The 17,179-nt window shown below is 43.2% G+C and overlaps 1 protein-coding gene across 13 annotated transcripts in view; it reads right to left on the minus strand.

Moving 5' to 3' along the window:
* INPP4A (inositol polyphosphate-4-phosphatase type I A) overlaps positions 1–17,179 on the minus strand; it is a 1,031,799-nt gene that overhangs the window by 716,708 nt on the left and 297,912 nt on the right. For all 13 annotated transcript variants that reach the window (XM_078658189.1, XM_078658185.1, XM_078658188.1 and 10 more), the window contains one exon: positions 3,168–3,266. The gene's annotated coding sequence lies outside the window, so the exon portion shown is untranslated. The remainder of the gene's footprint in view (positions 1–3,167; positions 3,267–17,179) is intronic.

Raw genomic sequence — 17,179 nt, forward strand, 5'->3', positions numbered from 1 at the left:
CCATTCTATATGACAGACCATACCATACCATACCAAACTATACAATGACAAGCCATACCATATCATACCATACTATACAATGATAGCCCATACCATACCATTCTATATGACAGACCATACCATACCATACCAAACTATACAATGACAGGCCATACCATATCATACCATACTATACAATGACAGGCCATACCATACATTCAATCACAGGCCATACGATACTGTACAGCAGGCCATACGATACTGTACAGCAGACCATACCATCCCATACAACTAGCCACACCATACTGTACCATACAATGACAAGCCATACCACACTACACAATGACAGACCATATTATACCACACCATACCATAACATACAATGACAGGCCGCCCCATACCACACAATGACAGTTCACATCACACCATGCAATGACAGACCAAACCATACTTTACACTGGCAGGCCATACCATACGACAGGAATACCATATGATATCACACTATATAACAACAGGTCTTACCATACTATACCGTACCATTTCATACAACATAATTAATAAAAAAAACATTGACAAAGCCAATCGGTCTGGCATAAGTGAGACCTAATGGCTTTGTCAATGTTTGTTTGCTCTGAGTGCTCTACTACTCAGCAACCTCCTCCTCCACGTCCTTCACATCTGTTGCACCTGCCAACTTCACGAACTACAGAGTCGACAGATACCAGAAACATGCACAGAGGAGGCCTGTATGCCTGACGCAAGGATGTGTACAGCAGGCGCTGTGCATCATGACGCAGTCATTTCAGGACCATCTAGGTGCAGAGATCAGTCTGGTTGCTTCTGCTTTAAGATATGAGTAGAAAGATTTGAGAAGAAAAAATGGAATCGGGTCGATACAAAAGGTACTTAATTTATAAACAAATGAGCGCCTGTGCCCAAACGCTGCACTGACTGTGCTAATTAAAAGCGGCGATCCGAATACTAAGTAGTTTTGAAGCCACCTCAGGCCTCTTTAATCCACTAACAAGCCCTGCTGCCCTTTTATGTCACTCTTGCTGGTCTCCGATTTCTCCCTTGGTGCTATTTTTTCCGTTTGTCTCTGTCCCTACCTTTCCCGTTTGTGTGTTTTTCTTCTCTCTCATCGTCCGTTCAATGTCTGATGAGGAAAAATAAGCACAGGTCCCTAAAAATGACTGTTGGTGGACCCCACTGGAAACGGGAAACATCATTTACTACGAAGCAAATAACACGCATAACGTTTACCACGCGTCACTCACCACGCAAAGGTCTTTCCCACGCGTAAGCCTTCAACGACCGTCTTTACCACGCGAGTAGTATTCCTTCCTGTCGTCGTTCTGCAAGTACGATCTGCGTTGGCTTTGGGGGGCTGGGGGGAGGGGGGGATTAAGGGACTGGGGGTAGGCTAGTGGGGGTTGGGGGGGTCTCCCCCCCCAAAAAAAAACCAAGCGGATATTAATAAATAAATAAGAAGAAAATTTCAAAAACGTAAAAAAAAACGCTCTACAATGCCTCAAAACGCTGAAGGAAAAGAGCACGTCATAATAGAAGTCCGTTATCAGTTTTGATAGACGTGTTTTGACGCTTGTTTCCGTGGTCGGTGGAAGAAAGGGCTGATGGTGAAAGACGTACAGGGGTAAGATATGAATCAAAACTTTGTAAATTAGGGTATTAATTAAGCGCATTATGAAAAAAATAAAAATATAATGTAAGGGAATCTGTTTATTATTGTTTAAAACATCGATCTTTTCCTTCGTACTGCATGTAGCCTATCAGTATCATTATGTAAATGTAAATGGGACGTCAGATGTTTCGTAACGTTATGATTGCGGAGTAAAAACATGCGTTGTCAAATGCTGCGTGCAAAAGACACATGCGAAGTAAAATTCGCGTGGTAAAGGCATGCGTGGAACTTGAAATCGTTGAATAATCATATATTCCTGGAAACAACCGGCTCATATTAAGCACTGGTAGTACATTTTGTAGCCCGCCTTTCAAAATTGCAGAACACAACTGTGAAAGGTAGCCGGCCCTTTAAAGGCCGAATAAACAAGTTAAATGTGTGTCCTACAAGCCATATATGACGAACATATTGTGGCACGTAGACAAAACTTAGAACAATGCACCAAGTAAGCCACCTCCTGAAAACTATTCCTTTGGCACAACTTCAAGATAATACCCAAAGACATGTTTTAGGGGTGATTTATAGGTTTTAAGTGCAGTGAACTTAGCTATAGGGAAACATATATCTGTAGTAAGTGGTGCTAGCACCAGCTTACACAGACTGCAATGGCAGGCCTGTAGTTACAGTTTGAGTGATCCCCAATGGGTGGCATAATGCATGCTTCAGCCCATGGGGGACCCCTGTAACTATTCCCTGGGTACCTTAGTACCATATACTAGGGACTGATTATGTTACCCCAGTGTCCAATCTGGGATGTACCTAAATACACTGTGCTGCCACTGAGCCATTAAAGGGAGAGTGAGCAACAGGCAGGCAGCAGAAGTGATAAATTACTCTGCCGACTGCCTTTGAAATGCACCTCGCCCCCTCCTGAGCAATTAGCCTGCAGGCCGCCTCACACCTTTGTGTGCCCCCTGCTGACCCTGCAGACCATTTGAAAGCACAAGTCTGCAATACTTTTGTGGGGAGCCCACCGCACAAATACTGTGAATTTTGAGGTCTCTGTTTTATTTGGCCGCGAAATTTGCCACCCAAAACCAAAAAAAAACGCGGGGGGGGGGAGGGGGGGATTTGGTGGCGGGGGGTCAGATTAGCCCACCAACGAAAGCACTACTAAAGGCGCCACAAGATTGCAACACTATGTATCAAAGACTGTTCGGTGATGGAGGAGGGGAGAGAATACTCCCTTGATTATGGTGGCATAAACCCTTGGACCTGCTCTGTGAGCGACACCATATGAATAGGATTGAAGGAGAATGGGTGCTTGGCCTAACTGCTTGCAGCTTCACCAGGTCTGTTTTCACTCTGCTCAACTAAGATCACATTGATTCCAAAATAAAGAATCTTAATGGAACACACAGCATTGCAATTATAAAAATAATAGATACAAATGAGGTACATAGATTACAGGATACAATTACTATTAATGTGAGTTGCTTACATAACCAGTAACAAGAAGGCTATGGTCCCATAAACAGTGACTAACCTTTTGCTTAAAGTTGAGTTTCGATGATACAACAGTGGACATCAACAGTTTAGGTGTGTTTTTGTTGTCATCCGGCGAATCAGTGAAGTTCTTTCAGCCCTGCAAAGAGAAAACAAGATCACATGTTTTAAACAGGAAGAACAAACAATGCCCAATCTTCTGATTTCAAACAATCTACACGATACTTTGAAAGACCAGAAAGTTCAAATTGTCATACAGAGCGGACCAGTCCTTGTAGAGAAATACAGTTGCCAAATCAGTTTCATATGAAGCAAGATGACCATGTATAAGTAAGCTGCTCTTGACTGTGCTGCTACAATTTCCAGGAGAGTAGGCCTGAAACATGTCCCTTAACTTACAATGATGCATTCATTAACATCATTTTAGGAGTTGTTAGTATGGAAACTTGTTCAACACTGCAATCTATTAAAGTTTTCATTGTGTTTTAATGACCCAGTCTCGACGTCAAGATTAACAATGGTAAAGGAGCTGTCCAAGTAAGCATAGATAAGGCAGGAAGCTTCGTTTTCAAAAACGTATAATTTTTATTAATAATATTGCTTGTGAGAACGTTGTGCAGGATCAAACACTCTTAAAACAACAGTGATGTAACTACAGTTATAGTTAACTCTAATTGCCAATGGCGGTTTAAGTGATAGAAATTAGGCTGAGATCTATGATTCAAGAATAGGGGATTGCAATAAGAGCAAATACTCACTGAACTTCAATGTTTGTAGAAGAACAACCAACAGACTCAAAACCTCTGATGGTAAGAGAGTTGGAGCGTTTGAGTGCTCTCAGGCCCCGGGATAAACAACGAAAAATGTAAGCTAGGGGAGTGAGTATGAGATACTGAGAAGACCTCCAAATGCACCTGATATGGACATATATATATGACATCTACAGCCATTTTGGAGTGCGAGTTGTTATATGTCAATTGCACAATAGAGAGAAGGTGTATGCGAGACATTGGGGGGATCTATATTCTGGGGGATAATGTAATCCCTATGCGGAAACACAGCGGGTCTTTGGAGGGAGACAGGACCAATCTCTACAATACACAAGATTAGCACAAACAGTGATATAAATTTGGATGCAGTTCCCAGATGCTTCACAGTCAACAAGCACACTGGTCATGATGCTGGATCTCTCACAAGGGTAGGCTTGTATCAAGCATATACAAAGCACTGAGGGAAGAAAGACCCATCAGAGCAGCTTTGGCAGAAGACAATGTAGAACCAAATACAGAGTTTAACTCCAGCTAAGCTGTAGTTTAACTCTTTACAATGGCTTTACCTTACTCCTTTCAAATTGGGATGGATATACCCAGAGAGGGAATCTATATACCCCTGTTGTGGAGCACCAGAAGTCGTTTTTCCTTCATATTCTATGGTCCTGTAAAATTCTAGCTATTTTGGCGAAAATGCAGTGAAGGTTTTGCACCTAACATGCCCAAACTTACAGAGAAGTGGCTACTGGGTGGTCCCAGGCCCTAAGGAGGGGAAAATAGGGTATAAATGTGCAGCTTTCTGTGCAACAGTAGCAAATACAACCTTGCAATACACTGAATGCGTCCCCATGGGCCACAGTTGAAGTATGGTAGAGTCTTGATTGAGTGTGTGATAGCAGAAGAGGAGCAAAGGAAGCTCTAGAGACATGGGAAGAAATGATTCAGAAGTTGACCGCATTGGGACACCATACAACAAACCTAGGAGGCATGAAGTGTGACGACGGATACAGATGTGGAAAGGAATGCGAATGCGAATGCCTCAAGGGGAAATTAGGGTATATATGCAGAGGGAACAGGGTATAAATGAGTGTTGCCTCTGACCAGCTTATACTGTCAATGTTCAAAGTTTCAGAAGCAGTAGTGACCATTATTATTCTGATGGATATTAAGTGCAAATATGTGTACTTGATCCATGTTTGTACTGGAAACATAGTGATTGGTTGTGTATCTCTTAAAAATGTTAAATACCTTTTTTTTTAGAATTAACTTTGAATGTAGTTAGTGAAAAGGTATGTTTACAGGGTACGTTTCCTCATAGCTGCCTATATTTTTTTTATTTGTTAAGCGGCATTTTCTTACATATTAGTCAAACGTACAGGTACAAATTATGCAATAGAAGGCTGCTACAAGGCACTGAATATATAGGCGTGGTAATCTAAATGGAGGGGACTGAAAATATCTCCTGGCTCCATCTCTGCTGGAATGTCTGCCCACCCAATTTGGGCACAAACCCTGCTATTGTAGTCATTACATATTTGTAAATGCTTCCTGGTCCTCTACAGAAAATTAACACCAATGTACTGTAACAGAACACACACTCAAAAGTCATCATTTGTCTTACCAAATGTCCCTTTTTTTAGAATTTAAAATCTAGGTCGCGTGAAGCTACTGAGAGTTTACATAATCTGAGGCAACATATGTGGAGATGGCATGGGCATAGGCCGAGAAATCTCTCATTATCTATTTATGTGAGTCCATAAATAATGAAAACGTACACTTCCCTTCTCATTCTAGTAACAGCAGGTAACAAACCGGCATTACAAAACAGTATAATTAAACTTAGCTCTTTGCCAGCACAGGAAATAGTGCCATTAACAGCTCTCATTCCAGCAACCTGGTGCCCTGAGGTGGCTCACTTCTGCCCCATTATCGATACAGAATTGAAGTGCCCTTTAATAGAACTGTGCGAACAAGCAACAAGAGGACACTGTGAAATAAACTACTCCTGTGGCTTTTACTATGGGACGCCCGGGGAGTGGGTTATTGGGAAGGCAGCCAAGTTGAAACTTGCTGATATTCACAAGCATTCCGATGGATGTTTGTTTCCCCCAGAAAAGTTGGAAATCTAGGTAAATAATAGCCATGAGTCTTTTATTTGTACATTTTCAAAGTATTTGTGAATTTGCCCATATAACGGTCTTATAAAAGTCTTCAAAAGTATTAAACAAATGTTCAAACAAGGCATGTGGAACTATATTAGGACAATCCACAATTATCTCGGTCGTATTAAACATGGTTAGTTGCGCTTCCTGAAATCTAAGTGGAGTTAATCCATTTTTGGGACATTAGTAATGGTAAGATCGTCCCCGTATAGCATGAATGTCTACTCATGTTTTGGTTAACATTTAATGAATAGAAACAAAATGTTGCTTTTGAGTCACCTGTAAATGGATTTACAGTTTTAATTTCAGCTGGCAATGAGTAGCTTACTAGCTGGATTTTTTTCCTTTTGGAACAATGAAAAAAAATCAAGGTTCCCAGCATGAAGAAGCTACAATCTACCACACGCAACAGAGATACTTTCCTAAACAATTAACATGAAAGTACAACAAAAACCCTAAAAAGGTTTCCTATAGCTGAGGTTTATGACCGGCAACTCAACGTTTTAATTAAAAACGAGTCCAGTGTAAACACAGCCATTGACATAAAAGGGATGCATCCTTAAACCCAGGCTTAGCTAGCTCAGCAATTGTAGCTGTACTGAAGACGTTGTCAACGGTGACAGTCTAAGAGAATAAGAAACCAGAGGAACAACAAACGGTTTGAGGAGACATACTCGATTTGATGTTAATTAATTGAAAATTGTGCCCCAATCACTTGATCTTTATGATATTCTTGTCTACGCCTCCATTTTCCCAAGGGTAAACACAGAGAAATATGGCTCCACTTTAGGTAGAAAGGTGTAACAAATATATTTGTTAAATAGCAGCATTTGGATATTCTTTTGTCATTAATTACTTGAAACAAAGAAGACTAATGGGGCAAATTAGTGGACATGTCCCGCCGTGGAGGTGTGTTGATGAGCAAGCTTTGAATGTGATTCATTTATTTAGCCTAAATTAGCTGCGCAGACAGTAGGGTGCAGGCAACTGGCTGCATATTGGAAACAACCGGGAAGCAGTTTGTGAATCGTCATGAAAATGTCAATTTCCCAAAATAATAGAGAGTAGAGAGGTAGAGAGTAGGAAGCAGGTAGAAGCAAAGAAGCAGCATATCACAGATTGCATTTTATCGATAGCCAGGGTTCGAGGCAGGTTGTTGATTAAATGCAACGAGGTGCAATAAATCTAAGATGGCAGAAAGAATGGGAGCTCCTTCACAGTGCTCTATGCCTAAGGCCCCTTCCGCCCTCATCCACCACCATCGGACGTCCGAGAGTCACAGTTGTGATGTGGAGTTATGCCTCACCTATCTGGACTCAGGATCACTGATTTGGGGATGCAGTGAAAGGCAGGTAAGTTCTGCTGTGGTAAAGCTACAGATACCCGCATGCAGGCTCTGCCCTATCCAAACCTCTGATGGAGAGTTGCGCCTCACATCAATGGACTTGGAATCACTGCCGACTTGAGGATGTGGTTGAGGGCAATTGCTGCAGCCTCGCTACTGCTACCAGTGCTCACATACAAACACCACCTAACCTCTGCTTGCAGATGGAATTTTGTTTTGCTCGCAATTGAGATATTGGGAAGGGATGTATGACATTACAACGCATGCTTTTACATAACATGCCTTTACAACGCGGTTTTTACAACGCATGCCTTTACAACGCATAGTGCTTTGGGGCGCTGGATAGTGAATTGTTTAATTTACTATTCCAACTCCAGTCCCCGTGGATAGTAGGGAAGGTGTTGGATAGTACATTAAACCTATTCCCTATCCTAGAGCGCCCCCCAGCGCAATGCGTTGTAATGGTTTGCGTTGTAAAAGTTGCGTCGTAAAGGCACTGCATGGTAAAAGTTGCATTGTAAAGGATGTTTCCCATTGGGAAGGCCTCCAGCCTGATACCCTAGAGCGAGATACAATGCCTGTGCATCTCCCGCTCAAGGGTTGGTTTGTAGCTCGACTCCCTACCGTGGACCAGCCCCTGGTTCCGTAAATTTGATGGATTAACAGAGGATGGAGAACGTGACTCCTCCTGATGCCGTCTCAAAGTCTGCGGGCTGTGGGTACGTTCTGGTGGGATGGGTGTGTGTCTCAAGTGATGGAGACTGCTGCCTAGCCTATGGGGCATGCTGTGCATCAAAACAGGCCTCTCGCTTTCCCTCCCTCACAATGACTTTCAATTCTCTGCTATACATATGGGAAGATTTCAGAGAAATATTTTAGTCATTATGAAGGACATTTACGCTCCACAGCTCCCGCTTCGGACCTGCATGGGATGAGGGCCCTGTCGAGGCTGCATGATTTGGCACCCTGGCAAGAGGTGGAGGTGTCCTGCATAGGTGATCTAATCAATGATAGTGACCTGTGCTCCTTTCAGGTACTGCAGGATGTATATGGTCTGGGAGCCGGCTAATTTTTGGCTTACAATGCACTTATCCTGGAGATCAGGAAACTTGGGCAGTGGGACAAGAGATACCAACTCGGCACCACAGGCTACAGTGCATTTTTATTTTATTTATTTATTTATTTTACAGACTTGTAAAGCGCATGGCTGCCCGTGAGCGTCCCAGCGCTAGTGATAGATCAGAGAAGGTTGAGAGGGAAATTGGGTTTAAGGGAACAACCAAGTCTTAAGTGCCTTGCGAAAAGAAAGAAGGTTGGGCTGGGCTCGGATGTCAGGGGGAGTGCATTCCATAACTTGGAAGCATTGTATGAAAACAATCGGCCTCCAGAGCGGGCTTTCCTAACTCTGGGCACTGCAGCCAAGTTTAAAAGTGAGGAACGAAGGGTTCTGATGGTTTTGTGGGGGGCAATAAGGTCCTTTAGGATGGGAGAGGCTTTTCTGTGTAGAATTTTATGGGTGGTGCAAAGGGCTTTAAAATGCACCCTTTCCTGGATGGGCAGCCAATGCAGTGATTTGAGGGCTGGTTTGGCCGAGCAACGGCTGTGTGTCCCTGTGAGAAGACGGGCGGCGGTGTTTTGCACAGTCTGGAGTTTCGCCAGCACCTTGTTGTGGGCCCCTAGATACAGGGCATTACCATAGTCCAATCGGGACATCACTAGGCCCTGAATCAGTAATTTTGGGGATTTTGCAGGGAGCAGAGGGAGGATTTTTCTAGAGGTCCGTAGAAGACCATAGCAGGTTCCGGCCGTTTTCCTCAATTGGGTGAAAAAGTTAAGACCTTCGTCCAACCATATCCCCAAGCTCTTGATCTCATGCTTGGGGATAGGGGGCATGCCCATACGGGGAGGCCACAAGGACTCAGGGCGAAAGTGTGACTGGTTGCCCAGGACCATGATCTCAGTCTTTTCACTATTGAGCCTAAGGTGTGATTTATCCATCCATGTTGTTATGTCACTAAGACAGGTGTAAAGGTCAGTGGGAGAATGGTCATGCTGATTAAGGGATACCACCAGCTACGTGTCGTCCGCATAGGTTAAAAGCTTGATCCCAAATGGGGCGACAATCTTCTCGAGGGGGGACCTGTATACATTAAAAAGGGTCGGACTCTGAAATATGGCTAGGGTCGTAAGGTAATCACAGTGCTATACACAACTCTATTGGCTGCGGATGCAAGTCACACACTATGTAGTAAGCCCCGCTGGGAAGTAAGCTTAGGGGGGGAAGTACTGACAACCAAGCAATGGGGATGGCTGTAGAACAGGTCTTGCAGCGCTCGCCTCAAGTTCACGAAGTTCAATTATCTGCACCACACTTATCTCACACTGCATTGGCTCCATAAGAATGAAATTAAAAAAAGATACACACTTACCTGTCTGCAGCTCACCGCTGCCTCCACTCGGTCCTCTTCCCCGCTTCCAGGACAGGAAGCACCCGGCTCCCAGTCTCCCGATAGCCAATCACTACGCGTGGATCGGTGCTGAGCCAGAGAATGGGAGGCTGGGCATGTTCTCCATGCAGGCTGTAATACAGCCTGCATGGAGCACATGCAAAGTGTGTATGAATGTTAGGGAATGAAAACCATTCATCTATTCCCCAGCCCCGCCCGTCCCACCAGCAAAGCTGCTGCAACAAGGAAAAAATAAAATGATAATAACTTAGTTATTATTATTTTATTTTTCCTTAAGTGATACTGCTTAAAAGCAGTGAGGCGACGCTCCTCCACCTTAGCAGAGGAGCCGCCACTGCCCCATCATAGTTGCTGATGTAGTTTAAGGCCCTGAAATTATCATGGGCCACAAGGGTGGCCTCCTCGGAGAACTACCAAAAGGGCCCAGGAGTGTGGACTCGCAGACCTCACATGTAACAAGCACCCTTCTGGTCGGCTGGTCGAGAGGCGCTAAACCTTCAGCCATATTCGCCACTACCCCTGCTGTTTCCTTTCTTTCTCTCTATCTTCTGTTTTTATATTGACTTCTGTTTTTACCGTGCCTCTAATATCGCCCCTGGGGTCCCAGATTGTTCATTTACAGTTTAGGTTGTAACCTTTACATATGTTTTTCTCTGTTGCTTTATATATGACCTCACCCTAAGAAATCACCTGCTTCTCCATAATAATCAATGTTACAGTCTTGCACTAATACATCTACTGTTACCCTATGAGCTTTTATAGGTACTGACACAATCTAGTTCTATTGCTGTAAACGAATTGCCAATAAAGATTTTTCTTTCTAAATGAAGGGCATTTATGACACCACATGAGGCTGCCATTTTATCGTTGAGATTCATTTTACTTAAACTGGACAACTGCCTTCACTCTTACCTCAAGTAGATTGAGTACAATGGTGCACATTGTTCGTACTTTCACTCTAATCCTTTTCTTGCGAAACTCGTTAACCTTAACCTTAATTTACAATCCTAACAACCCTACTTTGTGTGTTTTTACGTCGAGCCTAGAGCCAGCGCGCATGCGCTGAGGCTTATTGTAGAGGAGCAGGTGACTAGAAGCTCCGCCGACTCTCCGCCCATATTTGCGATTGGCTTGTGTCATTGTCTGTCCTAAATAAGGGCTTCTGATTTAGCGATAGACTTATTAGTCCCTCCTAAGTCCCGCCTCCTCTTCATTTGTCACCTCCCATGGCGACTGGCACCTGTACATCGAGTGTTACACAGTACGTATTATTTAGACTGTGAGTACTATTTTAGTTTATGAGGTTCTCCTACTGCAGGCACAACGTGCTTTGGTGCCTTCTTCCCAGCCCGCCCGCTCTCCCTCCCACTGTCCATGCCTTCAAAATCCCCCCTCCCTCCCAGTTGTCCGTGCTTCTCTCCCGCACTCTCTCCCGTTGTCCGTGCCTCATCTCTCGCCCGCCCTCCCTCCCATTGTCGTGATGCCAACAATTTTCCATGGAATAGGTCTCGCGTATATGAGAGAGCATTTATGAGAGAGCTCTTGCATTGCAAATGCTTGTCTACGTCTGACGTTACCCAAGACCTTTTGATTATACTACTCAAAGGGCCTTTTAGCTACCTCTCTTCAGTTATTAGTCTGTTGTTGTGTTATTCACATTTTGCTTTCACCCACTGCAGCATCCAGCATGGGGCAATGGATCAACCTACATAAGTCACTGTTTAACTTCACCTTGAGGGACTACACTTGGCTTTCAGAAGGAGCATAGTCGCACACAAGGAAGTTCTTTTCAGTGCTAGTGTTTACGTTTTTTTTTACTTTGTCATTTCTTTAGTATTGCCTGATATGATTGCAGACCGCCTTTGAAGTGAGCACAGGGCGCATTACAGCTGTATCAATTCCTGTATCCTAACAATGCTGCTATAATTTTCTTTTTGAATGGCCTTTGTTTGTCAGACTACTGGTATTTCACAGTATACCATATTGTGTTCCCGGACTAAGTATAACCAATGGTTTGCGCAGGAAGAAAACCAAACTTTATTGCGTTTAATTTGCAAAACCCTTGTAACACTTTTATTTAAACATAGGTGGGGTGTAATGTGAGTTTTAGTATAAAATATTTTATGCTGTGTACCGTCTTTCCTTCTTTCTTTCCATCTTCTTTCCTTGATTTTTCTTTCTTTGATTTTCCTTGTCTTCTCTCCTTATTTCTGTCCTTCTTTTTCTTAATTGCCTTCTTTCTTTGCCTTTTTCTTTAGTTCTTTCTTTTTTGCCCTCTGTCCTTTTTCTTCCTTTCTTTCTCCGCTTCTTTCTCTCCTTATTTTGCCTTTCATTTTCTTTCCTTTTTCTTTTGTTATGTCTTTCTTTCCTTTTTCTTTTTCCTTCTTTAGTTTTTTCTCTCCTTTCTTTTTACCTTCTTTCTTTCTTTTTCCTTCTTTCCTTATTTCCCTTCTTTCGTCCTTACTTTCTTGGCCTTCGTTCTTTCTTGCCTTATTTTGTTTTCTTTCCTTCTTCCGTTCCTTCTTTCTTGCTTTCCTTTTTGCCTTCTTTCCTGTTTTCTTCCATTTGTTTTTGCCTGGTTTTTCTTTTCTTTCTTTCTTGTCTTTTATTTTTTCTTTCCTTAATTGTTTCTTTTTTACCTTCTTTTTTACATTTTCCTTTATTTTTTGCCTTATTTCTTTCTTTCATTCCTTTTTTCTCATTTTTTCCCCTGTTCCTTCTCTCTATCTCCCTTCCTTTTTTGCTTTCTTTCTTTTTTCCTTCATCCTTCTTTCTTTTCTTCCATCCTGGCCTTTTTGTCTGCCTTCCTTCACTTTTTGCCTGCCTTCCTTCCTCCCCTTCTGTCTTGCCTTTCCCCCCCCTACATTCTTTCTCAAAGGCAAGTGGCTGCCAGACCAACTGGTATGTATAGCATACTTACTTAGAGGGGTTTTCAGCCAGACTTCATACATTAGTCTGTGATTGTGTCAGCCACATTTTTCTTTCACCCACTCCAGCATGAATCAAGGGGCAGTGTGTCAGACAACTTTAGCCATTGACTGACTTCACTGGGAGTTATGGTATAGTGCCCTTTCAAAGGAGCACATCCACACAAAAAGTTGTGCCCTTCAGTGCCACTGAATGCTAGTGGAATGTGTACTTTTTGACCCCAACTTTTTTTTTTACTTTAGACAATGTCTTTTTTATTTTTTTCGATTTGACTAGGCCCCGCTGCTTCCAGAACAATAAAGTTTTGTAAAATGGAAAAACCATGACAAAACAAGAATTGCCAAAAGGCTGGTAGCAAACACCAGACCTATTGGCTTTGCCAATGGCCTGTTTAACGTGTGCTTTTTATAACCTACCTTTGGGCTGGGCTCCAAGACAGCACTGCTACTATTAGCAGCGTTGCCATGGAGGTCTTAGCGGCCACAAAACAGATGGCACCCATACTAGATGCTGGTACTTCACTTGACCAAATTGGTACAATTCATGAGACTCTTTTTAATAAAATTAAGTCTTTTTTTATTAAAACCGTTAAGGGAGGAAGTAACAAAGCCCAAGCACATCCTAGGCTGAAATGGTACGATAAGACCTGTGGTATTGCCCACAGCTCTCTGCTAAGTGCCATTAAATCCAAATCATGTGTGGATATAAGGATAGCTAGGGTGAATTATAAGAAGGCATTAAAAGAGGCAAAAACTAGATGGGATGACCAGCGTTGGTTGGATTTATACCAGGCAAGTACCTCATCCAACCAACAACGATTTTGGGAGGTTGTGAAATGGGGAGAATCGGGGGAACTACATAGTCCGGTAAACTACGTTCCAGCAGAGCAATGGGTCAAACATTACGAGGCGCAGTTCAGCCACACGGAACGGACCTCCCTTACTACCATTAGGGAAGATGCCAGTGTGCAGTCTGAATTGCCCTCATTTGATCACGTTGTTTTTACAGAAACCGAGGCCATCTCTGCTCTTAAACAAGTGCAGAATGGCAAAGCCCCCGGCATAGATTGTATCCCCGCGGACCTCTTCAAATATGATCAAAAACACTGGGTCCCGTATATATTAACATTAGCAAATGCTATAGCTAGGGGCACTAGGATCCCAAATTCCTGGAAAGGGGCCGAGATTTTGCCAGTGCATAAAAAAGGGGACAGATCGGATCCGGGAAATTATCGTCCCATCAGTCTCATCGACGCCCTTCAAAAAGTAATAGCCAGAATGTTGTTGGGGAAAATTCATTTGTGGATGATAGACGTAGATATCCTGTCTCCAATGCAGGCTGGGTTTAGGGCACACATTAGCACAGTTGATCAGATCTTAAGATTTGTCATGATTTATTGGAAAACTGTGTTACTGAGAGATGGGAAGATCTTCGCTGCTTTTGTGGATCTCAAATCAGCGTTCGATCTGGTTCCTAGAGGGAAGATGTGGGCTGCATTGAGAAGGATGGGGGTTCCTTCTGCACTTTTAGATCTTACCATTAGAATGCATGAGGGTAACTTTGCAAGGGTCAGATGGGGTCGTCAGGGCCAGGTCACTGAATCCTTCCCCGTGACTCGTGGTGTGAGGCAGGGTTGTGTCCTGGCCCCCACCCTATTTGTGCTCTTCATTAATCAGGTGGTTGAGTTTCTTTCAAACACCCCCACTGATGCTCCTTCACTGGGTGGGACAAAATTCCCCCTTTTAATTTTTGCAGACGATACCCTTATATTGGCCAAAACGCAGAAGGGTTTACAGGTTGCAATAAATAAATTTATGGACTTTTGTAATTTGAATGATCTTGAGATTAACATTAACAAAACCAAGTTTATGGTCTTGACCAAGAAAAAGCCATTGAGGGGCAACATTTTAATGAATGGGTCCAGATTGGAACAGGTCGATGTAATGACTTATCTCGGAGTTACTTTGGATTATAGGTTGAAATGGAAAGAGCAAGTAGAGGCACTCTGTTTGAAATTTGCCCGCTTGACTGGTTGTCTAGTAAAAGAGCAGCGGTGCTCTCTGACCAAAAGAGTACTGCCCGCGCTCAAAATTTATAGTGCAAAAATCAGCTCAGCGATATTGTATGGGGCAGATATCTGGGGTTGTGTGGACTTGGCTGTCCTGGATAGGATACAGAATAAATTTCTTCGTAACCTAGTTAGTCTCCCCCCATCAACACCAGTCCTTCCACTTTTGATGGACATGGGCTTGCACAGCATTAAACATCAGGCCCAGTATAGGATGGTGGCTCTATGGAGACGCATATGGTCCACCCCGGAACTGGCCATGTTTGCCCGTGAGTTGCATGATGTGAGACTGCAACAAGGGGCAGGTAACATACCTTGGCTAAAGCAAATTAAGAACACCCTTACTGAAATGGGCCTACCCTTGCTATGGTCAGAGCCGGGTTCCCAAAACTTTCCTACCAAGGATGAATTCAAACACTTCTTCTGGTCCATGGTAAAAACGGAACATGTTGCACTTTCCGAGAAAATGAACTTGACAGGCCAGTTCTTGCTCCACAAAGTAATTCCTAATAAAGAAGTATATTGGGATGCAATCCTTAAAACATTAGACAGGAAACTGTATCATCAGTTCCGTGTGGGCTCGTTGCCCCTGAGGGCCTTTAGTAGCGGCTGGCAGAGGCGGGAGTCTAGCTTCTGTCCCTGTTGTGCCGCTTGTGAAGAAACACTAGGCCATTTTTTATTTGTTTGTACTGCCTATTGCGAACCCCGTAATAAGTGGCTGAAACCTGTATGTTCTAGACTAAACACCCGAGTGAGCAGTGAAGCATTGTACACCTTGAAAACGAATACTTCTGAATGGCTAACTATAGGGGTGGCGAAATTCCTCGGGTGGGCTTGGCTGATAAGGTCTAAGTCAATCAAGTCAATCAGTTCATAAATCACGATCCAAATAACCTGTATACTATGTTCCCTGACTGTTTCCTTGGTCTATGAATTTAATAGTATTGATGATCTGCTAATTTTATATATGATCAAATGATTTTATTATCTTTTTCGACGTCTTTATATGCACGTTTAATTGAGATCTTAACTTTATTTGTTTTGTCTTCAATGGATTGGTTTTGTTTCTCTTCCTTTCTTTTTTTGATTACTACATGTATTTAAATATTTATATCGTTATGACTCTGATGTATCCATTGTAGATTATGTAAATTTTTTTGTATATATGTGTCTTTTATGATGAAAAATCGAAATAAAGACGTTAAAAACTGAAAACTGATAACCTACCTTTGATGTACCTCTAAACTGCAGTTGCATAACTTTCATGCATGCAGTACAAATCGTTCTCATGTAAAGTGTTATGATACACATGGGTGTATGCGATACTTAAAACTGCAAATAAAAGTCTGGAACAGACAATTTAGTATGTGCTAAGGACTTCAATTATCAATATGTATGTTGTACCTGAGGCAGAACTCTGGATAATCCAGGTGCCATAACAATTCACAAAGCAGTAGAAGGGTGTAACCCGCTATGAAATACAAACAGTCATCGAAGTTCAATGAATGCAAAGGAAGGTGGTGGCAAAGCATAGTAATATACAGACTGTATCTCAGCGTGGAGTATAATAGTTCACTTGTCAACATGGGACAAGGGGGCTGGTGGTAAAAACGAACCTTACCCAGGTACAGAGTGGTAGATCACTAAAGAATCCAGGCACAAAAGTAGGGTGTCCTGGCAGATCTCAGGGGTCTGGGTAGTTGGGGAAGAGGAGGCAATCCACAGGGTTGAGAGTGGCTATTATGCAACCAGGTGCCTGGGGATATAAGGGGGCAAGGGTACAGTGTAGAACTGGGAACAGTTGCTAGAGTTCTTGACGTGATTAGGTGCAGTGTAATAGCTGGACTATATTACCACCTATGTGGGGGCTGGTCTACCCTGCTTCACGCCTCAGGTGGTGGACCCAGTATATAGCAGCCGGACTCTACTGCTTCATAGCTCTCCTGGTGGGTCACACAAAAAGCAGTTTAACTACTCTGCTTCACAACTCACATGTAGGGGTAGACTGAACGTCTTGCTATCTCATATGCAGAGCCAGTGTCCAGTGGCCTGGCTGAGCTGGTTGACAGCTCACATGTAGGGTGAGGCAGATAGCAGCTTGACAACCGTGCTTGACAGCCCACATACAGGACCTGGTATATAGCGGCCTGCTTGGCAGATCACATGGAGGGCCCAGCATAAATAGGCAGACTGCACCACTTGACAGCTCATATAGAGCAGACAGTATATAACAGCTTGACTACTCACCTTCACAGCTCACATGTAGGGCCCAGCAAATAGCAGGTAGACTGCACCGCTTGATAGCTCACGT

The sequence above is a fragment of the Lissotriton helveticus genome, chromosome 8 (genome assembly GCF_964261635.1).
Source record: "Lissotriton helveticus chromosome 8, aLisHel1.1, whole genome shotgun sequence".
In the NCBI taxonomy this organism is placed as follows: Eukaryota; Metazoa; Chordata; class Amphibia; order Caudata; family Salamandridae; genus Lissotriton; species Lissotriton helveticus.